General features: G+C 39.5%; 1 long non-coding RNA gene across 1 annotated transcript; it reads left to right on the forward strand.

Moving 5' to 3' along the window:
• The first annotated feature begins 14,160 nt into the window (after window positions 1–14,160).
• Window positions 14,161–16,092, forward strand: LOC134156415 (uncharacterized). Its single transcript, XR_009961908.1, has 2 exons — window positions 14,161–15,182; window positions 15,993–16,092. It is a non-coding gene; the product is annotated as an uncharacterized LOC134156415 (long non-coding RNA).
• The last annotated feature ends 5,050 nt before the right edge of the window (window positions 16,093–21,142 follow it).

Raw genomic sequence — 21,142 nt, forward strand, 5'->3', positions numbered from 1 at the left:
AGAGAGAAAGGGGAGAGCAAGCAAGAAAGTACCTCTCTATGTCATCCAGTAATATAGGGCATTCAGCTGAAGAAATGAGGCATTGGCTACAGTCTACTTACTGAAAAGCTTACAGTATACTGGAACGGTATACTTCCATCCCAGCTGTGAGAATAATTAATGTGAACAGACCCTCTCCTGAAAACATGAAAGGTTTCTCCAGTAAACCGACCCAGTGACTGTTCCTAGAATGCCATATCCCATATGAAGAGAGACCAACCTGTTCATTAATACTTTCAGCTGGAAAGGTAAAAGTATTGTTATACTGTCAGTGAATATATAACCTCCTTTACAGCACAGACTAGAAGCAAGCCCACATCAACCTTTATTATTATAATGAGTCATATGCACTGTGGCAACTGTTCAGACCTCCCCTGGAGCCCTCTTGTTCTAGGTGAAATAAGGGGCAGGCTGAAGGCCTGGCAGCTTCACAGACCAGTCTTGTTCTCTTAACTACTGCAGACACAGGTAAGCTCTGCAATCTTAACAGGGGCTCAAAACTTGCTGACTCAGCAACAAGGCAGCCTAACAATAACCAGCGTGGGGGCTGTGTGTGTGAATTTGATAAGGTCATGAGCAAGTGCATGCATTTCATGGCATTCATTACCTACCCCCCCCCCCCATCCCCCTTGCTGGCTCTGCTTTTAAGAACAGCAGGGGATAGAGACTGACAATGATCCAGACCTCTGAAATGCTCAGAGAGGGAGTGAAAGTCAAGTTCAATTACCTCTTAATTGACAAGCAGAAAGACAGTAGCCAGGATATGGGGACAGGGCAACATGCCTGCGTGTGTTGTGTACCCCAGGCTTTCTGCTAATGCTGGCCTGTCTGCCAGAGATGTTTAATGCTGTTCCAGCCCGTTTTTGTAGGCTGACGCTTTGTTATTCATTATCAGATTTCTCATTAAAAGGACAGCATCAGGTTTTACTCTTGAATCCATTTTCTGGGTACCCAGGGATATCACTAGACATTAACCCCATAGGAACCATGACACTTGTACCCTAAAATCTGCCTTGTACCTGAAACCTAAGAAATGCCATCTATAAAATAATTCATTTAAACAAGATAAAAGTTGAACAGAATAAAATACCTTTCCACAAAACTACATTACATAGAGTAATGTGAAAATTCTGGAAGCTGTTGAGATTGAACTTGCTGGGCACGAAGTAGCCACAAAACCCTTTGAGATTAATATCTTTTTAGGTTAGACCCATTATTAGTAGTAATTTCTACTGTGTTTATAAGTTGGTTAATCACTACAAGACAGCTTGAATGCAAGGGAGAACTGGGAGCTGGGAACTTGTAAGACAAATTCCTGGTTGACAGCAGATTCAAGTAGCAAAAGTAGGGAATGAGGTCAGACTGCCTGGTCCCACTACCCTACTGGCTTGTTGGGATGGGGAGAGGAACAAACACTGGTAAAGATAAGAAATACCTGCAATTTAGAACGAAAATGTTTGGTACCAACCTTAATGTGATACTGATGTTTAAAAACATATAAAGAAAAACTTTTTAGGGAAATCCCAAAGCCTCAGAAAGTGCATCCACATAAAAGAGAGAGGTAAAATAACATAGTAATACCCCAGTTACAAAATGCTAGGAGGAAAATTACAGGCAATTTCAGCCCTGTTGCTATTTTCTTTACTGCTTTGAAGGAATGCAGTAGATTACCTGCGTTAGACAGGCAGGCTTAGAAAATGGTTCTCTTTTACAGGCTGCTAAAGTCTCAAAGGCTTTAATGTCTTTGGAAATGTCTACACAGCAAAATAAAGGACATAAAGTAGTGTGGTAAATCTCAACAAGCTTTTATCTTGCTTTTGCAGATAACAATAGCAGCAAAATCATAGCAGGTAAAAAGGGCTTTCCACACCAGCACGTGTCTGTAACATCCGTATAGAGCCCCAGGGCAGTTTGTGTTTGGGTTGCTAGGTTGCTCTCCAGTCTGTGTCAGCCCATGTTGTATTGTGTGGGCACGTTCTCTGTCTCACACACAGTAGGCGCAAATGATAACAATGCCTAATTAAAGGAGTTCCCCCTTCACTCAAGTGGAAGCAGAGCAGGCTAGGGACAAAACTGACTGTGACCGCATGCAACATCAAATGATACCACAGACAGTCAGCAGGTTAATTTTGCACATCCGTTTTAAATGTCATTCGAAGAGAATGGGACCTGCTGTGAAAGGTTTCTTAGGGAGGAAGGATGCAGGAAAGTTTTCAGAACACAAAGACGTATCTGTCTAGGTCCCTGACAAGTACTTACTGGGTACTTGGCAGTTGGTGCCTCTATGGGTGATGTCTGAATACCAAACAATTTGGAGGACAACTGTCAACAAAACTCCCTGCAACACTGAATCATTATACTCCCTGAACCTTTCCACACCAATACCAGTCAACGGCATGTTCATTCCTTTCAGGAACTGCACTTTTAGACATGACTAATTAGAGTTAGCTGTAAAAAAAATGGTTTCTTCTCCACTGAAGAATAAACTGATTCCATCACAAATCTGACCTACACACCTTTCCTCCATGTCTTCCATAAAAAATACATTGTTGGGAAAAATGTTAAACTGATTTCTTTACACTGTATTTAGTTGACAATGATCTGATCAGGAAAAAGATCCTGATTTGCCAGTAAGGCCATGTATGCATTGAGTGGTGTATGCAGAATTTGTAACTGAATTGAGGAATTCAAGAGGAAAGAGGCTTACCTTTATCCCACTTGTTCCAGCTGTTTGCCATTGCAATGGCATGTTTAGCCTGCGGTCATCTCAACGCAGAAAAAACATGCCAAGCTAACCTGGATACTAAATTGTGCCAACCCCAAACCCAGAGTAGGTTAGCTTATTCAAGAGATAAGGGGCACGTCCATGATCATGACAGACACACCTTTAAGTTGTGTCTGTGTAAGTCAGTCACTTCACATGGATGCAGCAAATCGATATTAATGGCTTTTTGTTGATAACCTTACTGTTTTTTCTAAAGCAGATAATGAGAAAGCAGGCTACCTTTCCAGTTGAGAAATAACCTCATCTTTTCCTACTACAGCAGCAGTAAAAGGTCACATAGTCCAACCCCACCACCCCCACCCCAGGCCTAAATTTAAACCATCTATCACAAGAACTGCTTACTATACTTTTCTTGTCTGCTCACACATTCTTTTGAAACCAACCTTAACCTTTCTCTTTCAATTAAAAGAGGATGGATGGTATCTTTCTTGCTCAATAGACTTCCTGCTGTTTCTCTCTTTCTATGTGTTGTTTTTGCTGGATATTTTCCAAAGTCAAATGCCCTTCCTAGAAAACTGGGCACCTTGTTGGAGCTAAAACTGCTGTTGCAGTTCACTACTGACTAATGTTTGTGGACTGGGATCGATGTAATTTTTGTAAGAAAAGCAAATGCTTGCAAGAAAAGAATGGGAATATATATTATTGTAGACATTGAGATATGCATTATGGAGACAGCATGTTTTCTTATCTGCTAATTTCCTTGATTTTCTGGGACAGAGTCTCAGAAACACAATTTCAAGTAGGACTGACCCATGCCAGTTTGTACTAAGCAGTAAGCTGGTTCTCTGTCCTGGCAGACAGTGCTCTTGAGCAACCTTAAATGAGAATTCACAATATTTCTCTGTGGCTCCAGCTGCAATGTCCATGATGGTATTTACCAAGAAAAAATACAAACCTGTGGTAAAACACAGATTTGATTGTGATACAGACTACTGAGGAAACAGCAAAGACCCCTTGTTTGAAAGAGATTTTACTTACAAGGTACTATGGCTCAAAGGTATATTTTGGCCAAAATGCTATGCTCTGATGGAACACAGAAGAGTACAGACCTTGGGAAATCAGCTTTGATCAGCAAATGTAGCATAAACTCAGTTATTACATAATTATGTCTCTGCCATTCTCTGCTGCAAAGAGTTGTGGAAAGCCATGGAATAGTAAGGGCATGAATACAAAATAGCTGTTTTCTCGCATTTCAAGTGATGCAGAAAGAAGTAACAGTCCATCCATTTTCATTGTGTAGTTTTTTAGTGTTACTGAGCAAGAAAACAAAGGCAGTCTCCTGCCCATTTTCCCCTCGTATGTATTAAACTAATTACTGTGCTTTAACAAGGGGAACTTTGTTCTCATAATTTCCAAGGTTCATTCCAACCCCTGCAGCTAATCATGACCGTGGTCGCTGATAATGAGTAGTAAATTGTTATAGTCCTCAGAGCCTGATAGGTACATTCCATCCTGCGTCTTGTAGCCCTGCTTCTCTATACATTATTGTTCACAGATGGTAGCTGTCAAACTCTGTCAACTTCATATACACATTCAGAGAGTCACATCCGCATTCCTGGAATTTATGACTGCACGGCCCTCACCTTCTAAGGCCCTTAATTCAATAACATGTCACGTCCCTTCAGTCTCACCCTGCTTTAAAATACTTTCACCCACTTACAGGCCTTCCATTTAGAACAAAAAAAAACAACAAAACCAAAAAACTACTGAATTATTACAATGTAAATATTTTAATAGAATGGGGGGGGTAGCCTATCTGGCTTTAAACAGCCCCATTATTCTGTTAAGATTGATGATGAGGGGCTAATGGCGCATTTGCTTTTAAAGTTAATTTAACTACAAGGAAAGTGAATATAGATATGTGTATCTATTGACTGCCACATCGCTGAGCCTTTGGGTAACAGTACATAATAAAAAGAGATATTTGCAGGGGCTTCATTGTCTAAAGGGTATTGTTTAGTCCAACTTTGTCTATTACTTAAATCCCAAATTAAATAAAAATAGTTGTGAATAATTTCAATTTCATTTTAAAAGCACTCCTTTTTAGATGGATAAATATTGCACTGTGAACGTGGATGTCTGAGGATACTGTCACTAATAACATGAATGAAAAAGGAGAAATTCCTTCCTTTGCCCAGACTGAGAAAATGAAGTGCAAGTAAATAAACAAGGCAAGTAAAGAGTTACAAATAAATTAAAATACATTTTTATTTCTTCTGCCTAACACTGCAAAGATGTCACTAATAACTCAGCAACTTGCTGCACGCGTCCCCCCTTTCCTCACAGGGCTCTTCCAGCCAAGCTCCTGTTGGCTTAGGAAAGGAAATCTGTAGAAGCATCTTTCCAGAGCTTTTCCACTTTCAAACTGACCTCATCTCTACTTCATCCAAGGCCATCTTCCAGAAAGAGTTTGAGTAAAGCAAGCTGCAGCAGTGGTCTGTGAACTGGACACATCTCAGGGCTGGACACGAATCTGCCTTTGTATTTCCCATGTGAGCTACTTAAAAAGACAGCAAGTCCTTAAAACTAACAGCTAGATTTTACTAGAATGTGTGTATGGAAATATCAGAAATTACAATGATTGGTACAAACTCTCCCTGTCCCACTGTGTTCTTAAACACAGGCCCTTACTTAAAGGCTCGTTTATTTGGGTTTCACCTCTTCCACAAATGAAGAGCACACGAGTATTGCCCTGCTGACACCCATGTGAATGACTGGGCAGGAGTGCATGCACTGTGAACAGCACACAGCATTTCACCACTAACTCAGCAGCCACACTGGCTCTGTTAGAAATGAAGGTAGTCTCATGCTGTGAACAAACTGAACCTAGTTTTCCTTCTACATGTCTTTCAGGCTAAAGCAAACCAGTTTGTTTCCATCAATAATGCAGTAGGACATAGCTGGTCTTTGAGAAACACATCAGTTGCACCCCCACACCCTCAGCAAGAGGAGAACGAGGAGTAGTCTGGTGGGGGTTACTCTGAAATTCAGTTGCAATGCTGGAACCTCCCTTCCCTCATTAACCTTTTTAAAAGAACCCTAAGACTCTCAGAAGCCTCCCTGGTGGGAACTGGTGCCACCACTAAAGGCATGCAGCACACACACTAGGTCACATTTATGGCCATCTCCTCCGCTGCTTAATATCACTGCGAACCCATTGTTGCAGTGGCGATGTATAGGCCAGATGAAAGGTTTGTGAGGCTGTGATTTATCCAGAGCTGGATGCTCTGAGACCACAGAGGTGGTGACCTTGAGATCATGTCACAGCGGGACCCCTTTATGGGTCCCCCCATGCGATACTGCATCCTGCCAAGGTACAGATACAACCTGGGTCAGAGGCTGACTCTTGCAAAATCTGGGGAACAACATTCAGAAAGCAACATGTTCTGTTGTTTTCCTTCACCTTGTGTGAAAAGGTAACAATTAAATCATTGCCAAATGCATCAAATGATATTCCAGGACTACCAACAAGCAAGCTTAAAATGGTCAGGGGTTTAACTTGAGTTATGATTTTAAGTCTACACAGTCTCAAAGGAAGTGTGATAGACCACGACACCTGGGAATGTAAGCAAAAATAAAAGACAAAAATGCATCCACCCCATTAGTAAAATATTAAAAGGTGAGGAATGTTTTGATAGTCTGTGATTTCTGAGATTCTGCTCTGATTCCCTCGCTGCCACAGCTCTTCACTATAGCTGTGTAAACGGTGGGCAGCCTTTGCTCTATCATAGAGGAGATAAACAGATTCAAGACTCCAAACCTACTCAGATATCACAGTAAAAGTAGCTACATTATCTCAGGTCTGGCCTTGAGTCAGGAAAACATCTTTAATCAGGAAAGCTCTTCAAGTCACCAGGAGATACGGTCTGTTCACAGTGACGCTGCCCTGGTGCTCTGCTGTCTGTCTTCTGGAGAGCAGAAGCAGGTTATATGAAAGCTTTTCATTAGGAGCTTATCTGGTTTTAAGATATTGGAAGGGGGAAAAAGCAATTTATAGGCTGTGATTTTAAAAAGGCTCCTATGTATGGTTTTTTGCCGTGTCAAGACAATGCCTCAGTCTGTTCTGTACATTCTGCAGTGCTGCAGGGCGTAAAAGAAAGGAGCATTACACAGCACACAGCCTGCTAACTAACAGAGCCACACCATCCATCAACTACAGAATCAGTCAGCCCAGGCCCATTCTGGCTCTTATTTCTGGTTCTGATTTCTTGGTAATTCTTTAGCTAGAAGTATATGGGATGTCTGAGAAAAATAAGCTCAAGGAATACTCTTGTCTTCCGAGGAATATCTGTCTGCATCAGCAAGTTATCTAAATTAAGGGAGCCACAGATATCAATTACCCTCTTAGGTGCTGGTCTACCACTTGTAACATCTGATGAGAGCCATTGTGTAACGGGATTGTGGAGAGCAGTAGTTAGTACAGACAGTGATTCAGTTGCACTGAATCATATTGGCCTAACTACTGGTCCATGTGATTCTGCAATGACCTGTGTTTGGGTAAGAAATGTACTTCTCTCTTATTAATATGTTTTATTTGGGTAGCTTACCAAAATGCAGACTGCCTGAGCACAAGAAGCATGTGCAGAATTCAGCAGAATGTGGCTTGGATCTTAGCTGATAACTTAAAAATCAATATATGAAAAGTAATTACTCAAAAGAAAGTGCTAGAAAAAACTTTGGAAAGAATGGCTATAATTCATTCCAAATTTCAAAAAAGGGGGAAACTATTAATTTGTCCTTATCTATGGGAAGAATTGCAGGTTATAGAGAAAAATAAAAATCTGATAATTGTAAGGTTTCCTGGATTTAGCTTTGCAGGACCAAACCAAAGCCGTGTTTGAAAGCAACTGAAATTTGCTCTTTCCAAAATACAAATCTAATCCACTAACTCTATTCACCGCCTGTTACAAACAAAAAGTCAGCTTTTTTTCCTGTTTATATATCGGTTACACCTTAACTGGGGATACAGTGGAGCCACTGTACTGGCGACTTGCTGCCAATCTACACCACATTCCTTCAGGTGCCGATTAGAGCAGCTTTATCAGGAAGCTTTGTGCAGGTGCACCAGGGAGCATACTGGTCTGGCAGCAGGCTGGGGAGCATTCTTCTGCCAAAACATCAGGGCCTAATTACACAGCAGTCACTGGGGAGCACACGCAACACAGAGGATTCCTGATCCAAAGTTCACAAATAATAGTAACAAGCATTTTCTAATGTGAACAGAAGTGATTTTGCAAGCCACGATTTTGCTTCACCTTGCCAAGAGACTTAAATGGAAACATTCCTTTGCTGAGCAAGCCTATGTGAAAAACACACAACTGAATCAGTAAACAATGACACAATTTACAACCAGCTTGTAAAGAGTTCAACAGGTACATGGTTTTTAAAAAGATGCATGAGTCTGTACTACATTGATTATTTTCAAAGCATTCTGTGCCTTGAGCAGCAGGATTATGGATTCCCTGGACTCACCAGGTGAGGAGGAGGAATGGAGGTGGGTAGCAGGAAGAAGACTTGGCAGGGGCATGAAACATTAAGATTTTGGAGGGAAAAGAATTTAAGCCAATCTGCTGTTCACCTTCCCTTCTGTGCTGCAACCCTGCTGGAGAAGATGTTGGTGGAGGTGAAGTATCACATTAAAAGTCCAGGACTGGAAGAGCTACCCCCAGGATAGCTCTAGGAAGTGAGATGGAGGGATGCTCAGTAAGTTAGTTGCCAGCTAAGTAGGAGCTGCACAAAGAACTTGTTTCACGTGAAGGGGTGCAGGAAACCTGTTTCATTACTGGGACAAGCAATGGTTTAGACCTGAAGTAATTATCTCAGCAGCAGTTGCCAAAAATACTCCCTCTTCAAAGTGGTTCTCAGTGTGATCTTTACCCAGCTAAACTGTATTCAGCACTAAAACCAGAGGCTTTCAAGGGCCTCAATGGAACAGCATGTCCAGTGTGCTGAAACCATCACACTGGCAACCAGACACCCACTTTACACTCTTCCTGGGCGCTACAGCCACCTGTATGGGGTATTTTTGGAACAGAGCTTTTCTAGTTGGCACATGAGAAGCAGAAATAGGTTTAGAGTTTTATTTAACTCACAGAATAAAGCCTTTTGCCAAATGGCAAAGTAGCAAGATTTTGTGATGTGATAATCTGTAGGACTGAAATGTTTCTAGGTAAGATGAAGAAATCTTGATAATAGATTTACGGAATCTGATTGCTTTACTAGCAAGAACTTCAGAACATACATGTTTGCCACTCTGATCTTGATTGTTACTAATGTAAAGGTGATTCAAATATAAATAAATTGCTCTTTAACAGTTAAATAAGGCACATCTGATGTACTAGGAGATATATGATTTTACATATTTTTTAATAAAAATATTAATTAGATTGCTTGGTTCATATAAAGGCACATGAGTACAGGAAGATAGCTGTGCTGTTACTAGCTCCTCTAAAGAGCACAGAGTCAAGAGTTATCTACATATAACGAAGCAAGGTAAACACTGTGTATTGATCCTTGCTTTGTTGTAGATGGGGTTTTGTTACTGTGCACTGTCACCCCAGCAAAAACTGCGGAGATTACCGGCATAAACCAGTATCCATGGGATTCAGCAGCAACTCCTCTGCTAAGTCTAGTGCCAAGTTATAAGATTGTTTGTCCTCTGTGGCTCTTGCTTCAGATGGAGGATGGGAACTTCTCCCTCCTCTTCACCGCAGTCATCTTGTGGTACCAGATGAGAAAGCTCACATTGTACTAGTTCTGTGAACAAAAGGAACAGTTCTTTTCTGTAGCGCTGACAACCCAATACCATTCACAAGTACTGCCAATTTAAATTAGTAATGTGGAAAAGGTACAAGAAGTTTAGGCAGCTTAACTAAATTGGTGTGCTTATTGAAAAGGCCTCTGGTACCCTGTATTTGTATGCAGCCAGCAGAGCTGCTAAGCCAGAACAATCGATCACCAGGAACACAAATGTGGACCAGAAATGTTTCATTCAATTAAGCATTCAGGAAGATTTTTGTCCTCCACCTCAGCATTCGAACAGCAAATGTACCCAGGTGTTATTTTTGAGATAGAATTGTAATTTGAATAAGGACAAGCCAATAAGATCATTACCAGAAAGGTCACAAACATCCTTCAAAACAGTGCAAATTGACCTATTTTCTAGTAACAACAGACTTGAAGGTATGATTTTTTGACACTTTACATGCGGTTATTTTTGTGTCCCAGTGTTCCAATATAATTATCATTATATTATACAAAATGTCCTGGATTTGATACACGAACATTTCCTTCACAAGACCAAAATCCTCTTTTGTTACAATTCATTAGGTTTAAAAAACCTATATATGACACTCCACTAGAATTTTCTCACTTCTGGAAGCTTCTTTCACATTATGTGAATAAGCGTTATAAACTGTCACCTGGTTGATAAAAGCAGCTCTGTTACCATATGCAGAGACTATAACAGTTAAGGTGCCCTGAATAAATGAGGCACAAGGACACCTTTTATCAAAAGCACACTTTTGTCCTTGGCTAGTCAAGGTGTTTGACTGTTGTACCATGGGTACAATGACGTAATGGGTAACACAGGAAGGAACTAATTTACTCAATACAGTAAAATCAGTTATTCGTAGAAGCATGATTATAAGGAGACATGTTTGCTTCTATTGCTCTGCACACAATTCCAGCTATTTAAAACAGTTGTAGAAATTACTATTATTATTATTAAGACATTAATGCCATGTATCTTGCACTGTTGCTGGATGCCCAACACTACAGAGAACCAGGTCCCCTTAGGATACACACAGACTTCATGGCACAAACTCCCCCACAAAATTAGGTCTAAGCAGATTAATTTGCATACTGCAAGAAGTCTAAATGCAATTTCATGGTGCTCCCTGTTGGCTTATTCACTGTGTTCCTCTCTGCTATCGCAGCACAGACTGATTCTGTACAAATTACAGTGGACTTTCTTACACTGCACTGAGCCCTTCAGGCTCATTTATAAGTTTGCAGTTCCAGGGAGAGAACAGAAAATTAACTCCCAAGTGAGGGAACTGTACCCTTCTCTTGTTCTACAAGAGTCCGAGAGCATAGTTTTACAGGCATGCAAATTGTAATGAGGTCCCATCCATCTCCATTACCCTCCTCCTCACTGCCTAACTCTTTCCTGAAGACATAATGCCCCCAGAAGCTGGGCCTGCTGGGACCTACATTCTTGATGAGTCCTCTGTCTTTGTTCTGATTAATGTTGGGTAGCCATCCAATCCTGGTGCAGATTGTTCCTGTGTGCATGTTTACATAAGCAGACCTGCTCCAAACAGCTTGGAATCAAAAGCAACAAGCAAATGTGGTAAAACCCCCAGCGCTGTGTTCAGCAGAGCTATAGCTGAACAAGGAGCAAAGAACCACAGTCTGTGATCTCAAATGGCTCTGTTGCTAGTTACACGAGGACAGAAACCACACCACCAATACAACCAATGGCATCTGAAAACTCAAAGATGCTCTCACTGAATTTGAGCACTGCTTTTCTAACAAGCAGAGATGATATCAGCCTAAGTTTATTCCAGCTGAATTAATAGCAATTACCTAAATGAACAATTTGTTTTCTGGACAAGCTGCCTGCAAACAATTTTGGAGGGAAAAATTATCCAAGATCAGAAAGATCAAGTGAGCTTTTAGAGCAACATTACTGAGTTGTTATGTAATATACTTAATCATATGGCTTGTGTTTTGGACATCTTTTTAGATTATGCGTGTGAACAAAGTATATTTCAGACTCCTAAAATATCAACCTCCAGACACCGATAACCAATTCCTTGTACTGAATATCCCCCCTCTTGTTAAATAACAGGTCAGAAATGTGAGAGGTCTGTGACATGCTTCTAGCTTTGATATATAAATCATCAAACAAGAAGAAGGACTAGTTCAGTTTCAATGTAGACTAGACATACTGAGTTTTACAAAATTACAGAGTGGTTGAAGCTGGAAGCAAGCTCTGGACATTATCTAGTCCAAACCCCCTGCTAAAGCAAGTTCACCTAGAGCAGATTGCATAGCATCACATGCAGGTGGATGAAGTCAGCTCTCCTAAAATCCAGGGCTGTAATTCAACTTATTACCTTGCTTCCTCCATGCAGGATCCTAAACTCCACCACCTCACGGTCACTCCACCCAAGGCTGCCCCCAACGTTCACATCCCCAACCAAACTTTGCTAGTACAGGGTCCAGCAGCACACCTCTCCTTACTGACTCCTTCATCAACTGTGTCAAAAAGTCAATGTAGGAACCTCCTGGACTGCGTGTGCCCAGCTGTGTTGTTCTTCTGGCACATTATCAGGGTAGTTGAAGCCCTGCATAAAAACCAGGGCCTGTGATCATAAGGTTGCTTTCAGCTGCATCATTGACTTCCTGATCAGGTAGGTGGCCTGTAGTAACAGGCCCACAACAGTGCCACCTGTGCTAGTCTGCCCCTTAATTCTTACCCATAAGTTCTGGACTTCATCCACCCCTAGGCAAATCTTGACATACTACAGTTGCTGTCTCACCTGAAGAGCAACTCCACCAACTTGCCTTCCCGGCCTATCTTTGCTAAAAACTATGTATCCATCACAGCATTCCAGTCATGAAGGCTATGCCTGCAGCTCTCTAATTCTTCCTGTTTATTTCCCGTAACGTCCACATTTTGGTCCATGTTTCATTCTGTTCTTGCCAACACTATATCAGCTCTAGATAAGTTTTGATCACCAACTAATTCCCATGTTGACTTTGAATTTGTAATTCAACGTGCATCAATACTTTGTTGGTGGACCAAAGCTTATGTTGTCACAAACAAGATTTAGCATCTCTTTAGCAGGGACTTTGATTATTTTTCCCCCCTCAGTTAATGTTTTTAGGGGACTGAATGAATGGACTTCCCACCACAGGTGGCATTCAGTTAATAGTGTTTATTGAGCTATTTCAAACAAAAACAACCAAACCCAGCCCTCAAGACTCCTAAATGAGAGGTGAAACACAACCCACTGCATCTTCACTCTGTGCTTTCATTCTTCAGAAACATTCACACAACCATATCTACATTTTTCTTCAGTCCATGCTAAAAAACTTAAATCAAATTTGGGGTAGCTTTCCAGCTTCAAATTAAAATTGGAATTACACCCCTGTATGTGATGGCTATAAACTGTTTTTCAGACATCTCATGGTGCTTCCTCAAGCTATCATTCTCTATGTAGGTTTGTTTAATTATTTTAACTCTGTTATATCTAGTTTTTAATTACAACTAATGACATATTGTTTAAATAGGATTTTCTTTTACCCCAGTGATGCTACAACAATAACACTAAAGCATGCACACAGCAATCTGAGTCTGTCCTTGTATTCTAGATCAAGTCTTTCACACCATTCCCTGTACAAACTCATCTTTTCCTAAAACCCTTTAGCTCAGTGATTGTTTTCATTTACAGGTTGGCTCTGCAGTGTGCTAGACTATGGATATGAACAGCAAACAGTGACTCTACCTCCAGAGCTGTACTTTAAGACAAAAACCAAGTATTACACAGGACCAGCTCAGATTCTTAGAAGAAAGGCATCATAACAAAACCATAATCAAATCAAGCTCCTGCCGACTAAAATAGTTAATATTTGCAAGACTACTTATATTGTGTGATGTATCTGATGATACATGGGGCATGAACTAAAATATCTTAAAAGAACTGTGTCTGTGTGTTTTCTGTTTCCTTGATTGCCTCTTGGCTTCATGACATAAGTAAAGAATTATATTATCAAGAGTTTCAGTGTGGCCAATGCAAATTACCCTTCTGAACCAAACACACCCTGCCACCTGAAAAGATTAAGGAATACCAATGATTTTGATTTTAGTAACCAGCAGTGGGATTTGCAAACCATTCACCGCCAGCCAAAGTTTGCTCTATTGACATCAACAGTAAAACTCTAATTCCAAAAAGACTGGAAAGAATCCAGTTCTGAAACACCCTACCCTCAAAGCCTTTATTTTAAATTACTTCAAAACATGCAATTTATAGGCCCTACCATGAGAAATTCTGCCAGAGTAGAATGAATGGCAGCTGGGAGTATAAGCAAACAGATGATCCATATGATATTCTTACTTGGAGCTTTGAAATCTGACAACTGAAAATAATTTACTTGGCAGCAAAAACAAATCTTCTCCACCCCCTTTTCAGTACATGAAATATTCATCTCTAATTTACTTTTCCACAAGAAAATGGCAACAACATTTTGCACTACTAAGTTTTGTGCAAGACCTTCTTAAGCAGTCTGACTTGTGCTCAAATCTCAGCGCAATAAAGACATATATAAACTATGTAAAAGTCCAACAGATTAAAACTAAAGGCATTTACATTGCAGTCTATAACTACTTCAAAGATTCCAATTAGAAATTACAAGGGTCCTTTTCTCTCTGTGCTCACACAAAATATTGGGAAGATATTAAAAAACCTTCTTAAGGTAGACTCGGCATGAATGAAAACAGAAAATGGTGAAATGGGAATAATTCACAGTTAAACTGAGAAGCCACAATGAAAGGACAGATCACTTACACAGAGGATTAAAGATCATTGTTCTTAAAGCAAAAACCAAAGGGAATTGAGAAAATGCATGAGTTAAGCCAAAAACTTGTCATATCCTGCTGAACAAGATCAAAGACGAGCTCAGGTTAACAGCATATGGATTAGTGAGAAATGGTACAAATAACCAAACTTTATATATCCCCAAACCTTCTGACTAGGCACCTGGTAGCACAGCACAGAGCAGGAATGGTGAGGTGAGCTACCGGGGTAAGAAAGAGGCAAGACTGAGGACAGCACCTCAAATCAATTTAGACAGCAGGCTATCAGTAGCAACCACAGAAAGATAACTGAGCTTTGCAGAGAGGAGGGGGGGTGCTGATTCTGCTCAAGTGATCAAGCACAGTTTCACTGAATCTCCACTTTGTAAAAATGCAACAATTTAATAAGAATTAAGCAGCCCTGTAACTCATAGTGTGGTGAAGCAGTTTGAGATAAGAGGTGGCTCTCCATATTCTGTTAGTTGAAGACAGGGTTTTTGTTTAGCATTTCTGAGAAACAGCAACAACAAAACTCAAACAGTATAATAAACCTATTGAGTTTTATAAACTGGTTGTTTGGAGGAAGCTCCACCAGATGTGAAAATCATGGCTACTGCAGAGGAAGACTGTAGACTGAGGAGACCAGAAAGAACTTGGCAGTCTGAGGAACATGGTGTAGAGTTTAATAGGACCAAGCTACAGGAGTACCTTGAGATCTTCCTTCTTCTTTGACTCATGGTAATTGACACACTGTAAGGTCTTACATCAAATCAGGTGAGAACAGATGAAATAATGGGAGTAAAAAAAGATCCAGCAATAAAACTTTAGTTTGGAAGAAAAAACAGAGATACAGCACCTCAATAGCAGTAAAAAAGGTCACCCTGTTACTTATTTGTACAATTAGTTTCCTTTAACTAACACATATGATAAAACACTGTTGCAGAGGAGCCACAGCAGTTCAAACCATCATTTCCCAGCTCAGACCAAGAGGGTAGATGAGACCTAGCTCAGATCAGTGAGATTTCTCAGTCTTAACATGACAAAAGTGGGAATCAGACCACATTGCTATTACATCTGCAGCCCTATGAAGAAAAAACTATCTACAGTTAAAGTACACAAACCTGGGGTGCTATTCCTACTACAAACCGATACAAAAATACTGATCTGGCAACATCTTTTTGCATAAGCCAAAAATTATTGATGCCCTGCCTTCAACAATATACAAACAAGGAGTAGTGGACAACTGGAAAGAGCACAGCTGATGTGCAGTTCCAATGAAAGTACTCTATGCAGTATAAGAAGCAGTAATAGCTCAAATCTAGGAGGGACTTAATATTATAGTTCTTGGGGTTGCTTTTTAATCACTTTCACATTACTGTTTCTATAAAAGCACACACTTTTACTGCACATTTATGAGTTCCATCATTACACCTTTTTTCCTCTTTCCATCTTTTCTTGATAGCAGGAGTATGTGTAGATGAAAACCCCAGATTTCACATAGCACAGCAGAAAAGATTTTTTTTATTTTTTTTTAATATATTTTTCTACTTTTTTGTTTGTTTGTTGGGTTTTTGTCTTCTATAGCACACATCAGAGGACAAAGGGGCCATAACCTATCTGCAAATTGAAACAGCAGCAGCAAGGTCTAAAACAGAGATTTTGAAAAAGCCCAGAGGTATCTGGATGTCACACCTTAACAGCAACTCTAAAACATTTGTGCCATACTGGACCTGAAATCAGCGTCTTGAGTCTGGGTATGTGGGGGAGTCCACATTATTTCTGAACACAGATTTCATCCTTCTGTATATTTTCTTGGCTTTATTCCGTTCTGGTTACTTTATCAGTCAAGTGTGATGTATGTATTTTATGTTTACACTTTGGAGGGAAAAAAAAAAGACGTGATGAACCCAATAGGATCCATTACTAAAATCCTGAGAACATTAGTTATCAGTCTTTCCAAGCAGCTTGCAGTTTGGTGGTTTTTTTTTTTTCCTACAGAGTTGCAATTGATTTTCTTTCACTTTCCAAACTACATGAGATAATATTCTATTTTGAAGGCACTGATCATGATACAGCCAAACAGAAGCTGGGACTTCATCCTCCTACATCATCTGCATTAAGACTCAATGGCAAGAGCACTGTAAAATCCAAGCCAAATGTCCTTATATAATTTACTTTCATGCAGTCCTTTCACTTGTCAGGAGACAGTCTGAAAAACACTCTGAATCATAGGCCCCACATACCACCTCTGCTTTAGTGTGCAATATAGCACTGAGAAGGAAATAAAATGACCTCACCTGCTACATTAAACAAACCAGAGATCCACATAACCTATCATCTCCAAACCCAGCCAGTGCTAAAAGCAGGAAATTCCAGCACTTTTTTACCCCCTGGTTTTGTGCACACTGCTCTTGCTAGGGCTATGCCTATTTCCAATTACTCCTGCTCATGATTTTAATAAGGTATATTTAATTGAAATACATTTTTTAGACTGTGTTGTAAATTAACTTTGTGTCTTACAGTAAGCACAATACAATCTGAACATGCCAAGTCGTTGTCAGTCTCTATACCTTTTTCGATCTGAAAGACTGAGTGTTTTCAGTCTTCAAGCATTCAGCATCTATGCACTGAGTCAAAGCTGTAGAAATTAAATATCGAAGCATAGGAGGAAAACTCTCATCTTTACATCAAAGTTCACTGAACAGAAAAGGTCCTCTTTTGCAGCAATGAACGTCAGTGAAGGTCACACAGCTTTCACCTTTATTTAGGTAAGAAAAAGTATTGATGTGTGGAAAAATCCAGTGTGAGTTGCATCAGAAACTAAATGTAGAAAGCTTTAAGAAAACATGTTACATATAGATCTGATAGCTGATGACCATAAGAAGAGGGGTTTTCCATCTCATAAGCTGTACTTTTGCAAGAAATGTCTGCCTGCATTGATCTAAACCAGAATACATGGGATGCACAATCATTGTTTCTGTGTGTGCATTCAGCCTATATTCTCACCCTACTGCTATTTTGTTCCTTGCATAAAATGAGAAATCTTGGATATGACTGTAACATTATGTGAAAGCAGGAGGAAACATAAGGAAGATACAGGCAACTAACCATCAACTTGAATAGTTAGGACAAGTAGCTGTTATTACTTGAGTATTGCCTCTGAGCTTTCCACTGAAGATCAATATGTATGATATATTAATGTAAGGACACAAAGAGTCATAAACCTAACTCTAACATTAATACCTGCGTCCAAACTTTAGATTCTTAAAAACAAAGCAGTACAAACCCTGCAGATCACAAACCTATGTACTAAGTAAAAGTCATCACACAAATTCCGATATTCCCAAGCGCGTAAGAACTGAAATTCTTGAGGAGTACCAGGCTTTTAAGATGGTCCCCCAACAACTGCTCTCAATTCAAAAAAAAAAGGGGAGAATAAGAATTCTTGTGCCTTGCCAGACCCTTGCGTGTAGCCCTGTGTACAGAAAACAATAGTCCAGGGCTCAGCACACGTTACCCCTCAAGCACATTTCATTCTACAGCTTTTCTACCTGCATTTGATCATTGAGTCTTAACAGTTGTAACGAATTCCTAAAAGGAAGTAGGAAATACCATGTTTTTCAACTGCGTGCTAGAACACAGAATGCATACACAGGTATGAAAATATTCCACCTTCTGTGACAATCTTCAGTCTTGCTGAACAAATTTAACCTTCTTGCAGATTCAGTTAATGAAAAGCCAAAGCAGCATTCCTACATTTGCAATCAATAGCCAAGATAAACACAAATGTAGAGATTAAAAGCCATATTATAGCTTTCCTCCATCTTTATTTCCCCCAAAACTCTCATATAATCCCTATTGAGCAAACCATACGTACAAAAATTTATAAAATGACAGAGTTTTCCTTATATTATTTAGCCTCTAACAAGGCTAGTTAATAAAAATCTATAATGGTGTAAGCCAATTAGTTAGCCCTTGACTGTTCTCCAGCAAACTTGGCTTTTTCTCTTCTACTAGTCTTCACTTTTCCCATGAGTAATAAAAGGAAAACTTTCAATCTTATAACTTCATTTAGAGGATAGGATTCATACAAACCAGCTCTCCCTTAGCAAACTGCACAGCCCCAAGTATACAGTCCACAAGGTGGTGGTCAGGATGAATGAGGTGATATACAACAATAAAGATTTATCAGAACAGATTTAGACTTACTTCATATTCCTAGGCTAATACTAATCCCTTTGTTTTGCTTCACTACTTTAACATGATATACCATAAATTTAATTAGGTGAATGATCCCTGAACCAACATATTTATATTCCAAAAAGCCTAAAGAAACAAGTCAAAGTTACTTGATAAGAGATTTCTTAGTATAACTACTCACAAGAAGTCACACAACAGAGTGCTCTCAAGTGACATATTATGCCAACCAGTTTCTTCAAAATGAGTTTTTAGCATGGAATAATGGCCCTAACTGAGTGATAACACTCAAATGTAAAAGTCATGAGCCTTATAAACCCATGAAACTATTGGATACTTCATTAGTTTAAAATACAAACTCTAAATTTGATTTTGTATTAAACCAGTTCTACTGAAAAAAAAATAAAAATAAATCTTCACATTTTTTAATTACTGCCTTAAGATTGCCTAAGAATGAGGTAGGCGAAACTTTAAGCATTCACCATGGATGAAGTCTCAAGTATACTTTTTTCATTCTTGCTCTCTCCAGATGCACTAAAACCAGCAAACTGAACCCATTTATGCTGTGTAAAATCAGGATAACAATCATGTTTAAGAGTCAATTATATCTCTCCATCAGTCTTTCTGACCAGATATTTCAGAAAGACAGAACAGCAAAGAGTGGACATGCAACATTATCACTTAGTGGCATGTGGGTACTTCATTAATAGCTACAGCAAACGAGGACTTTAACACTGCATTAACTTGTATAACAGACTGCCAGTATACTTACAAGCGTGTAAGCCATTAACATGAAAAAGCTTATCTTCTGCAACAGAAAGACTGACAGGAAACAAAACTTCAGCTGTCAGTACTTGAAAGCAGTACATCCTAAAACATTTCTATATTGAACTTCTTTGAAATTTAAGGCAACTTTCTCCCTTTAGGAAAGCTAAAAAAGGAGCAAAATAACGAAACTACTTTAAAATACCAGTTAAAAATGGTGCAGTATGGCTAAACAGATAGAATGTTGCTTAAAAGACAAGTTTTAATCACTCTGATGGGCAAATCAAAACACACAAAATAATAGCACTTTTAAACCAGGAATGTGAAACTGTACCTTTCAGTAACTACAAGTCATGTCAAAACAAGAAGTAAAACTGAAAAACCCAGTTTAAATCTGTATGATACTGAAGCTGCAGCAGCAATGTTTAAGGAACAATACAAGAATTAACGAAATCTCTTCAAACGGATCACAAGCAGGCAGTCTGCAAAAGAATTTGCAAGCCCAAGAAATGAACAAGTATGAAAGGACTCTTTGAGCATCTGACAGCTGCATTACAAAAGTCAAATGAATGATTTGTCTGTGATAGAGATTATTTTCCCAAAGTTTTTAAAAACCAGGGATGAATGAACAAGGGCCTGTCTGGAACGTTTTAGAACAAATTTGTGAATAAAGACCAAGTCATTAGAATTTAATGGTACTTTTTATCACCAATCGCACAGCATGAGGTTGAATAGCAATGCCTCAAAAACACCCAAACAAGTCTCAGGTGTCAGCACCTAAGCACAGAACATGAGTCAAAGAGCATGATAGATACCATGAAAGAGAAGGGACTCCTACTATACACTGAGACCATTAATTCAGAAAGGAAAGGAAGAAATAAGTTTTCTTAAGTGAAAAGATTTAAAAGTTCTGGTTTTAGCATATACTGATGTGAAAAAAAAGAAACCCAACAGAATACTCAAAACTTAACCACGGCTGCAGACTCCAAAAGGTCTTTGATTCTGACAAGATCCTCATGGACAGAGCCGCAGATGGATTTTAACACTATTTATTGCCTGGCTAATGAGTCTGGAAAGGAAAACTCCAACTGTAATTCCAAGATAGCTTCCACTCCCTTCAGAAAGCTCTGGAAGTGTAGACAGCTCACTGAAAATATTATCCTAAGCTACCAAATGTAAACAAGCTTACTAGTTAATGAAAACAGGACAGAACATTTAGAAGCCTATCTATGTCGAATACTATCAATTAGTACAGAACATGAAAGAAGCAAGATTTAAAAAACCTGGACAGGGCAGCATGAATCAGATATGAAACCATTCTCACATAAGGCAAGACTGAATAGACTAAAGCTTATTCCTTGAGCGTGACTGCAGAGGACAAATGTCTACAAAATGACTGACAAGGCTTGCAGGAAAATGATTCATTCTGTCTCATAACAGGAACCAGACAGTTGTCAGACAGGTTTAATATAAAGTACTTTTGTACACCCTTCAAATTCAGTTTCATCTTTTATTAAAACACAAGTCCAGAGGACAAGACTTACGTAAGCCTAGTGGGCTACAAATACAAGACCACAAAAGACACCACTTTATATTTAAGCAGAGACAACAACCAGAAGACTTCCTAGCCAGACTGGGGTTGAATCTAACAGAGCATATGTAAGAATTTGGCCCTAAAACCACTCGCTTCCCTGTGTAGGCAGTGGGGAGTGCCAGCAAGCTACTATCTTACGTCCTTGTTTCTGCTTTCTAAGGCTAGTAACAGGATGCAC

Source organism: Pezoporus occidentalis, unplaced genomic scaffold (genome assembly GCF_034315485.1).
Source record: "Pezoporus occidentalis ecotype Australia unplaced genomic scaffold, CSIRO_AGI_Poc_V1 ctg1, whole genome shotgun sequence".
Classification (NCBI taxonomy): domain Eukaryota; kingdom Metazoa; phylum Chordata; class Aves; order Psittaciformes; family Psittacidae; genus Pezoporus; species Pezoporus occidentalis.